This window comes from Lissotriton vulgaris, chromosome 8, assembly GCF_964263255.1.
Source record: "Lissotriton vulgaris chromosome 8, aLisVul1.2, whole genome shotgun sequence".
Lineage (NCBI taxonomy): Eukaryota > Metazoa > Chordata > Amphibia > Caudata > Salamandridae > Lissotriton > Lissotriton vulgaris.
In genome coordinates, this window is record NC_141696.1 from 1,415,457,887 (window position 1) to 1,415,474,816 (window position 16,930).

Genomic DNA, 16,930 nt, shown 5'->3' on the forward strand with positions numbered 1-16,930 from the left:
CCATGAGAGTCTCCCTAGGTAAGATGCCCAATGTGGGTCCTGAGCTAGATGTGCTATTAGTCTCAAGTTCCACCTCACTTATGAGACCCAACATGACTGGAACCAGTCTGGGGTTTCTTGTGTTCAGTGACACTTAAAGGGTTGCATTGATCCTAATGAAAGAAAATGCCCCATGCCCTCAGTGAAGTGTACAAGTCAGCCTTAACTGAGGTGCAGTAGGGCCCTCACACTGCTGCCCTGGTGACACTGCACCTTCCGCACTAATGAGAGCTATGCCATTGCTTGTATTTCCTGGACTTGACAGTCTGATCTGAACTTGCAGAAGTGCCGGGACCTGTATATAATAGCACAGATGAGCTAAAAAATAATGGACTAGAATGTGGCCAATTACCAGCACCTAAAAATAATTAAATCATTCCCTACATCACTTTTGTGCTTTTTAAGTGGTACTGGTAATGTAAGGAAAAGACAAAGCCTCAGCAGGATGCACGACAATGACATTTCAAGGCCGAATGTGTTCTGGATCAGAAGCCTGTGTGAAGCAGCCTGATGAAGTGGCACATGATTTTATTATAGCCACACACATGATACAATAGTACTCTTTAAATATGTGACAGAGCATGTTTCATCCACAGCCTGAAGAAATATGATCACATCACCCCTTCCTAATGGAACTCCATTGGCTTCCCTCGCCGGACCATGTCATCTATAAAACCCGCAGCATTATTTACAAAGCCATTAGGACCAGCACCACCGCTTATCTTGCAGACAAGCTCAACATCTACTGTGGTTCTTGCCACACCCGCAACCACGACACCATCAGACTGCAGAAGAGGACATGTCAAAAAAAGAAAAACAAGGTAGAAGGCCTCTTTCATCTATGCACCCAAGATCTGGAACAACATCTCCGAATCCATCAGGACTGCCCCAATGTTGCTCCAATTTAGGAAAGAGCTCAAGATGTACCTCTTTAAGGAACACTACATCATAATGCATTAAAAGCCCACAAACCAGATACCTCTCCTTGTCTTTGACCCTTTATAGCACCCAGATTCCTTTTGGCTAGTTAAACAGCTGATCTTTTCCAAATCTAAGTGAGAAAAAACAGGGCAGAAAAATATCTGATCACATTGGAGGTTATTTCACTGAAGTACCACAAGCATCAATAAAGCCTTATCACCAAGAAGGCAGAAGTCTTAATTATGCAGTAAAGGCAATTATTTTCATCCACCCAGCATTAATTAACTCTGCGATTGAGATAACCTCCCATCAATAGCATTCCTATGCATCTATCACCTCTCCAGCCACCTACTTGCCCACCCACACTCTGAGCCTCATGACTTCTCTCAAAGATATATCTGCTGACATCTGAATACCTATTCCTTTGCTGGTTTAGCAAGGGCCTTAGATAATTTCGACTGATGAAACAAAATTAAAATGTAATTTATACCGCACACTACTACCCAAAGGGGTTTAGGCACCAAGCTTTGATTCAGAGGAAAATGAAGAAGGTTTACTTGCTGAACAGCCAGGTTTTTAAAGATTTACAGAAGAAAAGTAGATCAGATTTTTTCTTAAGGGCAAGTGGCAGAGAGCTCCAAAGGCTGGCTGTGCCAGCCCCTATCCCCCCCAGCAGGCAGCTGTTTTGACTTTAGGAATCACAAGACTAAAAGCAGATGAAGAACGCAGATGTATTATGGGGACATATTCGGGACCAAGACCATGTAGTGCCTTAAAGGCAATGCAGAGGGACTTGAATTCAATCCATTTTTTTATGGTAAACCAATGCAGCACTGGCTAAAGATGAGAAATACCGACTGATGTTTTGGTATGGCGAGCAGCAGGCGGGCGGCAACATTTTGCATACTCTGCAGTTTATTCAAAAATCTGGTCTTAGTATTTAAAAAAAGCACACTGCAGCAATCAATTTTTGACAATATTAATGCAGAAATATCCACTTTTCCTAGATCAAGAGGGATAAAAGGCAGGACTTTCCTGAGAGTCTTAAACATAAGAAAGCAGGATGATGTTATAGAGTTTACTTGGCCCTCAAAAGAGTTTGTTGTCAAAATAGACTTCTAGGTTCTTAGCCTTTTGACTGTGGTGGGAAGCTCTCCCATCTCCTGTGGCCACCACTCAGGCGATCAAAAGGAGGGATCCCTTCCAAATAGCAGGACCTCTGTCTTTCTAGAGCTCAACTTAAGACAGTTGTTAAACATCCAATTCCCGATTTCCCGCATGCAGTCATGGAATCTGGGGCCTGTGTCCTCTAGATTGCTAGCCAGTGATGCCACGAATTGAGTGTCATCAGCGTATGACACCACTATAAAGCCAAACGCCTTTATGAGGTCAGCTACGGGGGTTACATAGAGGTTAAAAAGTGTGGGGCTCAGAGATGATCCCTCAGGAACCCCACAAGGAAGAGAGAATGACTCAGACATGAAGCTGTTTAAGCTCCACAATCTGCTCTCTGTCTGAGAGAAAGGATGTGAGGAGTTTAAGTGCCTTGCCCCTGATGCCAAAGGCAGAAAGACGGTTAATAAGAATTCTGTGATTGACCGTATCATATGGCACGGAGAGGTCAAGTAAAATCACAGCAACCTTACAGCTCCTGTCCACAGTTTGCCTACTTTCCTCAGAAATGGTAATCAGAGCTGACTCAGTACTATTCTGGCTTCTGAATCCGTATTGTGAGCATCTAGGTGATCGTTGTTTTGTTCAACAGGGATAATTCCATATTCATGGCGTTCTCTACAATTTTTGCGGGGAGGGGGAGCAGTGAAATTGGCCTGTAATTATTTGGGTCCTTGAAATCCAAGTTGGTCTTTTTAGGCCGGGGGCGAATGGAGGTTTTCTTCCATTCCTTGGGGAAGTATCCCCCCATGAGCAAATTTTTTCACTGCTGCCCATTTTCCTTAAAATAAACTATGCTGCATTTATCTTTTTAAAAAGAGTTTCCTTTACTGCAAAGTTTGTTGAAGAGTTGACAGTGGTGCTCAGGACCTCAACAAACACACCTTCCTTTTTGGCAAATGGATTACCACCTCTTTCGAGGTCTCAGTAACTGACTCATAGCATACTGATTAAGTATTTGAAAGGGACGCCGACAACACGCCCTTTCCAGATACCAAATCGGTATCCATTCACAATTCCATTTTAGGAGATGGAAAAGCTTTTCTAACTCCTTATATGGTCTTAGTACTTCTGTAAACTATTTTTTATGCCGAATCGAAGTATTTGCAACCTAAAAATGCTTAGTACATCTGGCCATGACCCCTTCCTGTTTAATTGATATTACTTATGCCTCTTCAGGTTAAGCAAATTAAAAAAATGAAGAGAAAAAAAAGCTCACGTGGTATGATTATCAATACATATTCAACATACACTTATAAATAAATCGCTAACAGAAAGCCTAGCAACTAGGTTCATGTGCAATAATCTAACTGTCCACTTGATGGCACTGTGTACCCATTAACTGATTTCCATCTCACTAGCGGACTGGCCTACTGCAATATTTCCATGCTGTTTCTGATTTCCCATCGCTCAACAATTCTATATTTTTTTCAGGTTCCACAATTTCAGAATCTAAGGTTAAAATTTGTGTATATTGTAGATACAGCTACAGACAACAAAACACCAACTAGGTAATCATTCCGATACCTTCTAAAAAAATGTTTTTATGCAACAGTCCTTTTAATAAGAATACACTCTGCATTGACACAGGCCCTAACCTAAAGGAAAGCAACACAGAGAGCCCCCCAGAATGGCCTGACTTGGTGGGACTGGCTAGCCGGCCACTCTCTCGTCACAAGTAGGGCGCAGAAGAGGGGATAAATGGGCAGTGGAAAGGGAGAGGAATGCGGGTTGGCAGGAGTATTAAGTGAGAGAAAACACAATATTTTGTAAAATAACCAACACTGTTAAAGACTTTCAAAACAGAGAGGGAGTGTGTCTGTGTGTGCGTTTTTGTCTGTGTGTATGTAAAAATTCCTGGTAAAATCCGACAGACACCCCAAAATACTCGGCTGAAAGCACCTGTACCCAACTGTTCACCACAAAATACATTTATTGAGGGGGTGTAACATCCCACCTGAAGCTACGCCCTGGGAACACAGTGACATTAGGGCCCAAAAGGACATTGAATAGTGACGGTAAGCGGTACTTCGAGATGCTATGCGTCATGTAGAGCTGCCCACCGGCCCCTTAAATGTAGGCACAGCAGGTGTTTGGGGGTGGAAATCCACCAGTGAAGCAGTGTGAAGATAGCAAATTTGTGACCCAGTTTGTATTCCAGTGGTAAAAAACTGTGGTCTATGTCACTCAGACACGCCCCTTACTAATAGCATCTACACTTTGGAGTTCTGCCCCACCCAAAGAGGATTCCCATGGGCCAGTTTTGGAGACTGGGCAGTTCCTCCATTTAAGCTGAGGAACATCGTCCCACAAGCCCCAGAGCTGAAAAAACGGTAATTACGTTTTTATTACTGTTTTATTTTTCAGCATCCCGTCCTGAGCTAAGTGTCAGGAAGGGGCGAGGTCAGCACTGCCAAGTGACAGCAGGGAGCTGTGCGCTTTAAAATGCACATGTCTCTTTGGCCAGCCGTCTTGTGACAGCCAGCCAGACATGCTCATTTTAACGTTCTGGGTTAGAGAAAGCGCAGGCCTCCAGTGCTCTTAGGATCTGTGAGAGAGGCTGCTCTATCCAATCCTGACACGGCTTTCATGCTGTGAAAGCAGTGCCAGGATTGGGTAGTGCCGTTTCCTGCATCAGGAGCTTCCTGGAAGACACCCGAGGGAGGAGGACGTCACGCTACGAGGTAAGTGAATTCATTTTATTATTATTTTTTGGTGCGTCCCCACCCTCAGTACAAGCCCGCTGCCTCTGTGTTGAAAACAAGAGTGGGGAGGGCCTTTTAGAAAATGTGTCCGTCCGTCCATCTGCCGCCTTCTTACATTCCCTTATAGTTTAATATTATAATGTCCTTTGCAAACAATATCTATCATCTGAAGTCGTACCACATAGCCCTCATCTCTCCCCTCCACTTATTTCGAAATATTTTTCATTACTGGGTCCCTGCCACCTCCTTCTGCTTTCCCTTCCACTCCCGCCCTGAGCACACTGTGCCCTTGCTATCATAAGAGGGGAAGTAGTGTAGAAAGCATGCTCAGCAGTGCCTTCATGACCAACAGTCATTGTGGACCATGGCTGAGATCCGGTGTATCCAAGCAATATCTGCCCTGGAAAGTTGGAAGAGGGAGAACACAGATGACACAATTTTTCTCCACTTCCATCGAACCTGTCAAGACCCTTCGGATGTGGTGGGATAAATAGAAGTTGATAGATCACCACCCACCATTCTACTGCCTCCCTCATGTCTCTGGAGACCTAAGAAAGGTGGCAGCAATGTCTGGTGGCTTAGTGGAATAATGTGTCCACTGTATGGGCCTGTGTTTGACCTCATGGTGGCAGGTCCACCCAGCCTTTCATCCTTCTGAGGTAGATAAAATGAGTGCCATTGAGTTGGGTAACAATAAATATCTGTTATTCAGCACTGATGGAGCATAATTATCTTAGTATGATTGTCTCAGTCAATTCCCGCTCATTGGATAGTGTGATACCAATACATACTTAAGAGAACATGACTAACGATATGATTCATAAAACATATGAGATGATAATTATTCATGAGAGAAAAGAGAATTTATAATCTTAATGATTTCACAATACAGATATGCTATAAACACCTATAAATGCTATAATGTGTGACGTAATGATATAGTTTTTAACTAGATGATTATAAAAATGTTAAAATAAGTGATCATTTACTATATGAAATGGATTATCTGAAGTCGAAAATAGGTAAACTGATTTCTGTTTATGTAGCAGTATTATCCTGAAAACCTGCAATTTCAAAATGTCAATAGAAAATGTGTTTGTTCACTTATAAATAATTTTGCAAATAAGTCAATGCTTGATGGAATATAAAATGCTGTTTTGATTATTAATTTTTATGAAAAAATATTAATCACAAATGAAACAGCTTCATCTATATTCAATAAAATGTTTGAAAGGTTAGCACCTATTCGGTAAATATTAAAGATTTAGCAGGTTCTCCTGTGTAGGCCTTAATATGCATTTTCATATTTTCCGTCGAATAAGACTAGAATGTGCTGACATGACTTCACTACCAGTTATGAGAACATTTACTAAAGTTTCTTTTCTCTAGTTTGAATGAAGGACACTCTTTCTGCTAGTACAAAACTGTCTTGACTTTGTTGCAAACTCAGAAGTGAGTGCTTTGGAACGGACTTGATATGATACAAATGAAATCCTAGTTCCTAGGAGTAAGTAAGTTGAATTTTTTAAATAAGGATGAACATCAGATGAATGGTATTACATACATTTCTGAAACATTTGGATAAAGGTGATGATCACCTATGGACAGACCTTTGACTTTGACCAATGGAAATCCTGCAAACTGCGTAAAAGATACTTGTGTGGGAAGGAACTATGCATAATTGGAAGTATAACTGCCCAGTGGGATAAAGTACAGGGGCTGGATGACTATCTTTGAAATTTCCTAGGCCTGGTATGCTGTTGGACTGAACTCTGATTTTCCCTGAACTGAACTTTCCTGATTACCCGCACCTTACTGGCTGGTTAGCTCGGAAAAGCAAACCTTTCGGCTGAAGGATTGAAAGACTCCGGCTATTGTATGCTGTGCTTTAGCGTCTGTTTGAGGTCACTTTGAGTCTTTGTAGTCCTGACTATCTGCAACCGATTCTTGGTTTGTAGGATTCATATCTGTATTCTGAAATTGCGTTTATATTCTCTCTCTCTCTCTCTCTCTCTCTCTCTCTTCTCTCTCTCTCTCTCTCTCTCTCTCTCTCTCTCTCTCTCTCTCTCCCTCTCTCTCTCTATTATTAATATTATTATTATTATTATTATTAAATTAAATTTGTAATGCGCACAGATACCCAAAAAGGGTTTCCCGGCACCTATTTCTCTCTTTCTCCTTCATTCTCACCAGGTATTTGAATTGTAATGTGTTTGACTCTGAATTGTGATGTGTTGTAATATTAAGTGTATTAATCGATAATCAAAGTTAAATGACTCTAAACGTATTTTTGTACTTTGACCTTTTAAACTGAAATCTAAATAATGATTTGCTTGATATAATCATATGCGTGTGTGTTCTTATTGTCTAGTCATTGAATATGTTATAAGGCTTATGCTTATTAGGAAGGTACCTCTCTATTCCAGGTCCTCAGGAGAAGTGGCCATTCGTCTCTTATTACCTGAGTCCCTATTAGCTCGATCAAAAGATCCATTGGAGGACCTAGATAGTTTGTGAAATATTAAGATAAAATGGTGTTGTGGAGTTTTTATGGGCCAAACTCTAGGGTGTCGTAGTTTCTGGTAGCTGAGGTGAATATGCCATACAACCGAGGTGAGTAGTGATTAAAGTAAGTAACCTGCAAAACCTGTTAGTTCACGCTGCATCAGCACCAAGATACCCTTCTGGGTAATGTGCACTTTACAAGTACATGTTATGTTACGTAGATGAGTGTCCGTCCCCTGAAAAGCCAGCAGTGTCAGTGGAAAACAGGGAAAATGGCTGCCTCTCAGGGCTGTCACATCACAACTGTGAAATATAAGTTTGGTGATGTCCCAACTGTTAATTCCTGGAAATGGTTCCACTATTTGTGCGTATGGAATTGTCAATTTATGGATATGAACAACAGTTGAAGACACCCCTCTCTAGATTCTAAGCCTTCCAGAATGTTATGTTTGACCCCCAACAATGGCGCTTCCTCTCTTCTGCGTTGACTCCATGGCCCAGCTGTGGAGAATTAGAGGAGAAAGGATAGAGGGATCCAGCCAGAACACGTGTGTAAAGATGTACAAAGAAGGGGGGGCGTGGCTTCCGCCCGACGGAGATGGCGGCTTCCTTGTAGCTCTCCCGGGGCGGCGCGGATGAGGAGTGACCCAGCGCGACCCCAGTGAAGGAGCTGTGCCGTTGACCTGACCGAGAGGTTTGCGGATGATGAGGGGTGCTACCTGGAATCCTTTTTGAGGCTGCTCATGTCCCCCTGAAGGAATTTTCACCACAAGAGAGTGCGGCGCTCTCGCAAGGGTTGCGACCGCCATTTTGTCGCACCGCTGACGGAGCTCGGCTCCTAGCGGTTCCGACTTTCTGAGGGACGGCTGCTTCCTCGAGGGTTCCGCTTTCTTGCAGCCCTGTGCCGTATTGAACTGCCACACTTATGCCCTCAAGCGCTATTTCTGACTGTTTTAATGCCTATATAGCCTTTGACCCCGCGTTCATGCGGCTATAGCATTTCTACACATGTCAGCGTTTTGTGTCTTCCACTTATTTCAATGCCAGCTATATTTCGCAATTTGCTTCCTTGTTGGCCCTGCTCTTCATCTAGCTTTGCGCTTCAGTTACATTCCTGCCTTTGATCACCAGCGTCAATCTTCATGACTAAACGCTTCCACACGCGCATTGGCCTCACGAAGCTGCGTTTGTGTTTTCCTCAAAAGTCCTCACAGCTTTCGTTATCGTGTGGATATGGAAATGAAATGTTTTAACTACTAGTGATTTATGGACCGCACTCCCTTCAAGGTCAACACTGCTTAGCTGCTTAAGACTTTACAAATGCCTTAAATTCTCCTATTCCATTTGACTTTCTGTCATGGAGTTATTTCTGCGCTTCTGAGACTTTACAGATTTTTCCTCTTTGCTTTGGTCATGAACTCCTTTTAATTTCTCAATTGGGCATTTTATTGTAACTACTTCTTTCATCATTTCTGCCACCATTTACCTCATAAATGCCTCATTATTTCTTTGGTGTACTTTTTCTTTTCAGCATACAACAGTTAGAGGCATTTGGTTTTGTTATTGTACATTGCAGTGATTTTTTGTGCATGTTCTTTGAGTCTCTGACAATTTTATTGCTGCATTTTTATTCTTTGAGGCACATGTTTAACGAATTTTACTGATTACTATTTACTACTGTATTTTTGTATGAAATGTGTTGTAGTCTTGTTCAGCGGGATTTGCTGGGCTTTGTTTTTTGACATATTTTCAATGCTCCCCTAAGGTCTGCATGTAATTTGCGTAGCTGTTAAATGTATTCTATTTGTCATTAATTTCTGCTCTCTGCCCTGTGCATTTTATTATATGGGGAGACTACAAAAGGAGTTACGCAAACCCTCCACCACAGCTGCAAAGCTTATTAGTTATACAGGGTCCCGTTATCAGTGTCTTGCAATGGAAGACTTATCTGATGCCATGCCTGCTAAGGGGTCATTGTCTTCTGTCACATCATTGCCTGTGTTTAACAAAGGTACTGTCAAAAGATTAAAAAAAGATCCTCCTTCGTCTCCTCCACAGACGCCTTCTTCTACCACCATGGATTTACTTTTGAACGAGATAAGGGCATTGCGCCCCTTCATTAAGGAGACCAAATCCACATTACAACAACTTTCTGATAAATGGCTCTCGGTAGATGAAAGGATTATCGCTCTTGAACAGAACATTGCCTCAATGGAGCCCTCTATATCCAAGGTTGATCCAGTTTGTACACAAGTCTTGATCCTGAATAAGCAGATTGAAAATTTGGAGAACAGAAGCAGGCGCAATAATCTACGTCTTTACGGCCTTGAAGAAGGTTTGGAAGGTTCTGACCCCATTGCCTATTTCAAATCCTTTTTGCCTAAGCTTCTCCATCTTCCAGAGGATGCCAACCTCAATATTCAAAGGGCACACCGACTGGGCTCAATTAGAGGCCTCTCATCTCCTGCTGCTTCTTCGAAGAAACCTAGGGGTGTGATTATGTACTTCCTTGAGTACACTCGTCCCCAGTTGCGTTCTCTGGGTGCTCAATATGGCTTGTTTCGCCCCTGCCTTTTCAAGGTGACGATTAACAATAAGACTACCACGTATGACGACCCGTTGAAGCAGAAAAGTTTTTTGTATTCACACTCTAGCGAAAAGATGGATGTTGCTTCTTCATCGAGCTCTAAGTAATCTTATATTCTTGCAGTGTTGTTGACTTATTGTCTTGTTTTTACTGATGTAGAGATGTACTGGTTTTCACATTATTCATTGTATGATATACTGTGAGTTATTATGTTTAACCTCATAATCCTTTTCTATTACACAGATTCTTGCCCGGCTCCTTTGGCTACCTTTCCTATGTTCGTAAGGTCCGTTGGGTTCTCTCCCTTCCCTCGTCCTCCCCTTTGAGCCATGGTCGTCCCATCGTTCGCGTGGCCTCCACCCTCCCATCCTGTGTTTGGTTATGTTCCAGATGTTATGTAAGTTTTTTCTCTTTCCCTTTTTCCTAGTGTTTTTTGTCATTTTGTCGAGGTTTATTTCTTGGTTTCCTATTCCTGATCCTTTTCTTCCCTCCTCTTTTTGTTCTTCAGATTTTTATGCATTTTTGGTTGTTCATTATTCCATTCTACCGTTAGCTTTATACCTCTTCTGCTTTTTTCTCTTTGAGCATGCGTTTTATGCATCTACTGACGTTACCCCTTTTCTCCTCTATATTTTGATGTTGCTTTCTTATCTCTCCTTCCTTGACCTTCCTATATGACTTTTCCTGTTTTTTTTCTTTTTAATTCTTGCACTTTTATCCTTTTTTCTCTTCTATTACATGTAACTTCTATTCTTTTTTCGACTCATTTTCTTTCTTTTTTCAGTCTCCTTTTCATTTTTGTCTTCATTCTAGATTTCTCTGGTATTTCTCAGATTTTGACTGTTATGTCTTTTTAATATCTATGATATGGTTTCTTTTATCTTATTATATGCGCTACCCATGTATGATTGTTTTCTTTTATGCTCGTAAACACCATGACTGGTTCTTCATGTTTCATTTTTACCTTGTTATGGTATGCCGCTGACAATTGTTTCCTGGAATGTTAGAGGCCTTCATTCACCAATTAAACAACAAAGAGTATTATCCCATATTGCCAAACTTAATGCTGATATTGCTTGTTTACAAGAATCTCACCTCTCGGCTGAAGAATCTGCTAAATTGAAAAGAGGTTGGGTGGGAGAGGTTCACTTTTCCCCAGGGGATGGTAAACGAAATGGAGTAATGATTTTATTTCATAAGTCGCTTACTGTTAAAGATGTTTCAAGCTGCTCTGACGACTTAGGTAGATGGGTCCTGGTTAGCTTTTCTTTAGATGGGGTTCCTATGTCTATTTTGAATGTTTATGCTCCAGTTACTGGTGATGCCTCCTTTTGGTCTTCACTCGCCCCTGCCATCACACAATATCACACTGATAATTTCGTTTTAGTTGGGGATTGTAATGAGGTGCTTGACCCCTTCCTGGACAGGCAGTCATCTACTACTTACATTCCCCACAAGTCTCATAAATCTTTTAAACAACTCATACACCAATTTAAATTAATTGATGCTTGGAGATTGTGTCATCCTACTTTGCATGAATATTCCTTTTTTCCCCACCTCACCACACTCAATCGAGATTGGATTATTTTTTCCTTTCGCATCATTTGTCCCAATCCCTTATCTCCTCTGATATTGGAGGTATTTTAGTCTCAGACCATGCTCCAGTGTCAATATCCCTGGATGTTTGATGCAAGCCTAATCTCACTAAAAAATGGCGATTTAATAACTCCCTTCTCCTTGATTCTGTTTTTCTTGCGGAGTTCACTTCTTTTTTCCAAGAATTTTTCTTGCTTAATCAAGCTGACGAGATACAATTTCCAGTTGTATGGGATGCTTTTAAGGCTTCTGCCAGGGATTTTATAATTCAATTTGTCTCCCGCAAACGAAAGAAGGTGCAACAATATAACAAAGACCTTTTCTCTAAAATCAAACGTCTAGAGCCCTCTTACTACACTTAAAGGTCCAAACATTGTTTAGACGAGCTTATTGCAACTAAATTTAAATTTAACCAAGATACCACTAATAGCGCATCTAATTATTTACTAAAGTCTAGCGCCAAATTTTACGGCGGCCAAAAAAGAGCGGGGAAATTGTTGGCTAATTATTTAAAGGCCAAACAAAATAGGGTTAACATAGATACTATTCATGGGCAAGATGGTTTTCTTAAACATAAAGATAGTGAAATTTTACAGGAGTTCCAACGTTTTTATGAATCGCTCTATGCCTCTGAGTCTACTGCGTCTGAAGACTCTATCTCCCAATTTCTTTCTCCTATTAAATCTTCTTTTACGTTTCCCCCAGACCTTTCTTCATTGAAATTAGATATCACACAATCAGAACTCTTGCGTGCTTTGCGCATTTTGAAACCAGGGAAGGATCCAGGTCCAGATGGATTCACTGTTGAATTCTTCTCTCACTTTTCTCATTTACTCATCCCCAAGTTGCATATGCTAATTTCCACCTTTCTTGCTTCTGGTTCCGCTTCTGGCTCCTTTTTGGATGCTCTTATATGTGTTATTCCCAAATCAGGTAAGGACCCGCAGTATTGTAAAAAGTATTGCCCAATTTCTTTAGTTAATATTGATTGTAAGATTTTCTCGAAGGCGCTAGCTTTGCGTTTAGAATTGCACTTACCCGATCTTCTCGGCAAGGAGCAGTCTGGTTTTGTCAAGGGCAGATTTCTTACGGATAATACCAGATTATTCTTTGATATCATTTCCAAATCATGTCGCTCATCTCAATCTCTTGCAGCCATTGCTCTTGATGCTGAGAAAGCTTTTGATAGAGTTGAATGGCTGTATCTTTTTCAGACCTTCAAGTGGTTTGGTTTTGGTCCAAAAATCTCCACATTGATTTCACTTTTATGTTCTAACCAGAGGGCTGCTATTTCGGCTAATGGGGGTATCTCTCCTTATTTTTCTCTCAAGCGAGGAGTTCGAAAGGGTTGTCCTCTTTCCCCCTTTTTGTTTGATCTTGCCTTTGAACCTTTTTTATTGAGAATTCGTCAGAATACTGATATTCGTGGTTTCACTTTCAAGCAATCTCACATCAAGATGGCGGCGTACGCTGATGATGGTTTATTATTCCTATCCCAACCTAGTTCTTCCCTCCCTGCTTTTCTCGGTGAGGTGGCTTCTTTTGCTTCTGTATCGGGCTACAAATTAAATAGGGATAAATGTGAAATCCTGCCCCTTACGAAATTTACTCTCAAGAATGACTTTACTGATTCAGGTTTCTCTTGGAATTCTAAATCAATTAAATATTTGGGTCTCAACTTCATGGCATCCCTTAAGGACACAGTTATTCGTTGTCTTGAGGACTGTATTCAAAAATTGTCCACTCTTACTTCTAAATGGCATCCGCTTTATTTATCTTGGTGGGGAAGGCTGGATACGATTAAGATGATGCTATCCCCTATTGTTCTCTTCACTGTTTCCAATATCCCGCTTTCCATTCCCTCCAAATTCTTTAAAAAAATCAACTATCCTCTCGGCCTGCTTATGGGGTCACAAAAAGCCTTGTATGTCCTTGACTAAATTGTTTCGCCCTAAATCGGAAGGTGGAGTGAACTTTCCTAATTTCCCTTTATATCATAAATCTTTTTTGTTGCATCAGGTTTCTAAGTGGCTTCTGGATGATACCGCTTCATCTCCGCTTTGGTTAGATTTGGAGGAATCTATTATTTCTCCTTTTTTGTTTAAGGAATATCTTTTGTTTTTTTAGCAAACCACATAGTGTAGCTACTCCTATTATTAAACACACTTTCAAAATTCTCCCCAGTGTACCTATTCCATCTTTTTTTGATCAGCCCATCTGGCATAATAGTTCTATCTTGATTAATAATAAGCCCATCTTTTGGAAAGTTTGGAGGGGGCGCGGTCTCATCTGGGTTCACCAATTATATCATCATGGCAGTCCGCTTTCCTTTTCGTCAGTCGCTTCTTCCTTCCACTTTCCCCTTTCCTTCAATACCAAATTTGCTTTATTAATCTCTGTTCTTCAGGAAGCTCACAATACATATCTGGCTTCTTCTCCTCCTGTTTTTCCTTTGCCCTCCAATATGCCTTTGCTATACTCTTTGCTCCTCAAGCGGGTAAAGGCGTCTAAAATGTATGCTTTTCTTTTATCTTCTCCTTCTACTAGACCTAAAACGAAAACAGAGGAACTATGGGAAGGAGACTTCCAGGTTTCTTGGCCCGTTAGTTTTTGGGATAAGATTTGGCTACAATTGCGTAAATCTTCTAGAGCTGCTAGTACAACCCAGACATTAGTTTTTATTTATAATCGTTTATTATTTTCTCCACTTGCTCTTAGCAAGCAGTTTCCAGATACCACAGATTCATGTTGGTCTTGTTCCAAGCCAGGGGCAGATCTCTTTCATATGCTTTTTGGCTGTCCCTTGGTGTGCTCCTTTTGGATAAAAGTATGGACCCAGATTAACAAAATGTTCTCATCTACACATCCCTTCTCTGCCTCTCACATTTTCTTAGGTAGTGTTTCTCCTATTTGGAAACAGTGCACTCTAGACACCAGAATTATAGATTTATTGTTAGCAGTTGCTTTTCAGCAAATTACCAACAATTGAAGGACTTCACCAAAATGTCCTTTCAGGCCTGGTGGTATGCAGTTTGCTATAATCACAGGTTAGACACGACTCTCGTTTATCCTTTATCCCTGGCAACCAAACGACAAGAGTTATGGGACACTGTTACCTCCTTGTTTGACGAAAGTGCCAAATGTTCTTTGCCAATTTCTCCCTTGCAGCAGGAGGTTTCTAAACCCCCATGAAGGCTTCTCCATATTCCTAATGTTTCACTCATTTCATGTCATATACCTCATTTTATATTTATAAATTCCGAATGTCATGTTATGAGCTTCAAATTATTATTATTTTTTTTGTCTGTTGTATTCTCTCAGGAGTATTTTGGTATATTTCTCAGTCATGCTTATAGTATATTGCATATTTTGTACTGTGCTTTTTTTCGCTTTCTTCTTTTTGATTTTCTTTTCTTTTTTCGTTGTATTTTTCCTTTTTCTTCTTTTACTTCTATTATTAGAGTTTAACATTATGTAACATGTTTTACTGATGTCTTGTGCTTACCTTATTTGCACATTGTTTCAATAAAGTTTTCTTGAACTCTAAAGATGTACAAAGATGCTGAATTACTGTTTTTGTGTAAACAGCTATTTTGTGAGTAGTAAAGTACAAATGATGATAGGTACCTGTCTAGATGCCCACCAGGAGTTGTGTTGCTTCCTGCTCAATCTCCTCATCCAACTTCTCTTTACAGTCACACATACACACAATGACAACATTAACTTTTCATTTAGAACTAAAATTCCAGGCTGGGCAGCAGCAGGCCATGAAGGGCTTAGAAGAAACAGATCCAAACACATCTGCCTCATTTATAATGAACCCATAAACTGAGACATATAGTAGTAGAACTGAACAATGCCCTCCATTAAAAACTGGCACCTTCCTGCACAAAAACAATACTGGGAAGCATATTCCTCTTTCTATGTGTGCTGCAGAATAAAGCACACATATGAAGAGTAAAAAACAAAGAGAAATGCAGATATTTCTCCTTGTTACAAATCATCGAAGTTGCGTGGGAACACCCACGCAATGCCCATGGAATGCTACGGCTTTCCAGGACAAAGTAACACAATGCAGCAATTTGCGCTAGATTGCATTACTCCACATTTTTGGAGCTAGTCAAAGGCACGCAAAGTGGCTTTGGGTGGCTTCACAAATGTGACTTACGGTTTGCGTCACTTATGCATCACATTGCGTGATGCAAGAGCGATGCAAACCAGGTCATGAATATGACCCTAAGTGTTTATTCCTCATGCAGAAAGCCTGCCACCATTCTCTAGACATTATAAGTTACCGATCAACCAGGGAATAAGGACCAAAACTTGTGGAGCCTTCAATAGGATTCTCGGTCTACTGCAGCCTAGTCTGCCGGTGCCCTGCTACATGAAGATGACCCATAAAGGCATTTTGAGAAATATCCTATGGAGGTATATGGACTCTTAAAAATCGATCACAAAGAAATGCACATTGTATTTTACTACCTTTGTTCTTTGTTGTATGTGTAATTAGCAGCTAGTATAGAATGCTAGTTCTTGTTGTGTGTCTTTTTAGCACCTAGTATAAAATGCTGGAAGCAGGTCAGCCATTCATAATGCCCCCTTTGTAGGCTGTAGCTACCAATCTAGGCCTGCTCAGGTACCTTTTCTTGGTTACCAGCTTCATACCCCAACAAAATCTTTTTTTCATTATGTGGCACTGCAGGGAGAGAAACAGCTCCTGTCCAGTGACACAGTACCCACATCTTCTATATAAGCACCTCTCTCTCAAGCTGTGCCAGCCACTCTCCTCCTTTTTCTAAAGGTGAATGTAATCCCTAATAAGTATTGTGAAGTAGATAAAATAAGCAAACTGCTAAGTTCATTTTTTTCTACTTGCCAATTGGGTTTATATTTCCCTTCGGTGAAGGAAGAGGATGGGCGAGCAGTATACGACAGAGGGACCAACTTATGAAGAAACGGAGCCAAAGTTCCTCTGTTGATATTTCTCCCCTCAAACACGCTGAGTTAAATTCACTGCTAAGGAAGCAGGAGAGGGTGGTATTAGCCTTATTCTCAGCACCTGCAGGGCAATGGCCTTTCTTATTACCCTAATTTGCTGAGCAATCATAGCTGGAGACTAGTATTGCGGCAAAGTTAATTAACAGCCATTATTGCCCACAGCTGCAGCCAATTATGCTTAATTAGAACATTGGAATGTTGGGACCACCCCTGACAACAAGAGAGTAGCAGAGGGTCAATAATGACTGGTAAATACATTCTGCTCCAATATTCAGATGCTTGTCTTTCTGTTTCCTCCAATTTAATTTAGAGCAGTTGTCTCCAACCAGTCGATTACGAGCTACCAGTACCTCCCAGACTCCTTCAGAGTAGACCTCACTGACACACATGGCAGCCATGTTCTAGT

General features: G+C 41.0%; 1 protein-coding gene across 1 annotated transcript in view; it reads right to left on the reverse strand.

Moving 5' to 3' along the window:
• DSCAM (DS cell adhesion molecule) overlaps positions 1 to 16,930 on the reverse strand; it is a 985,823-nt gene that overhangs the window by 256,543 nt on the left and 712,350 nt on the right. The gene's annotated exons all lie outside the window — the stretch shown is intronic.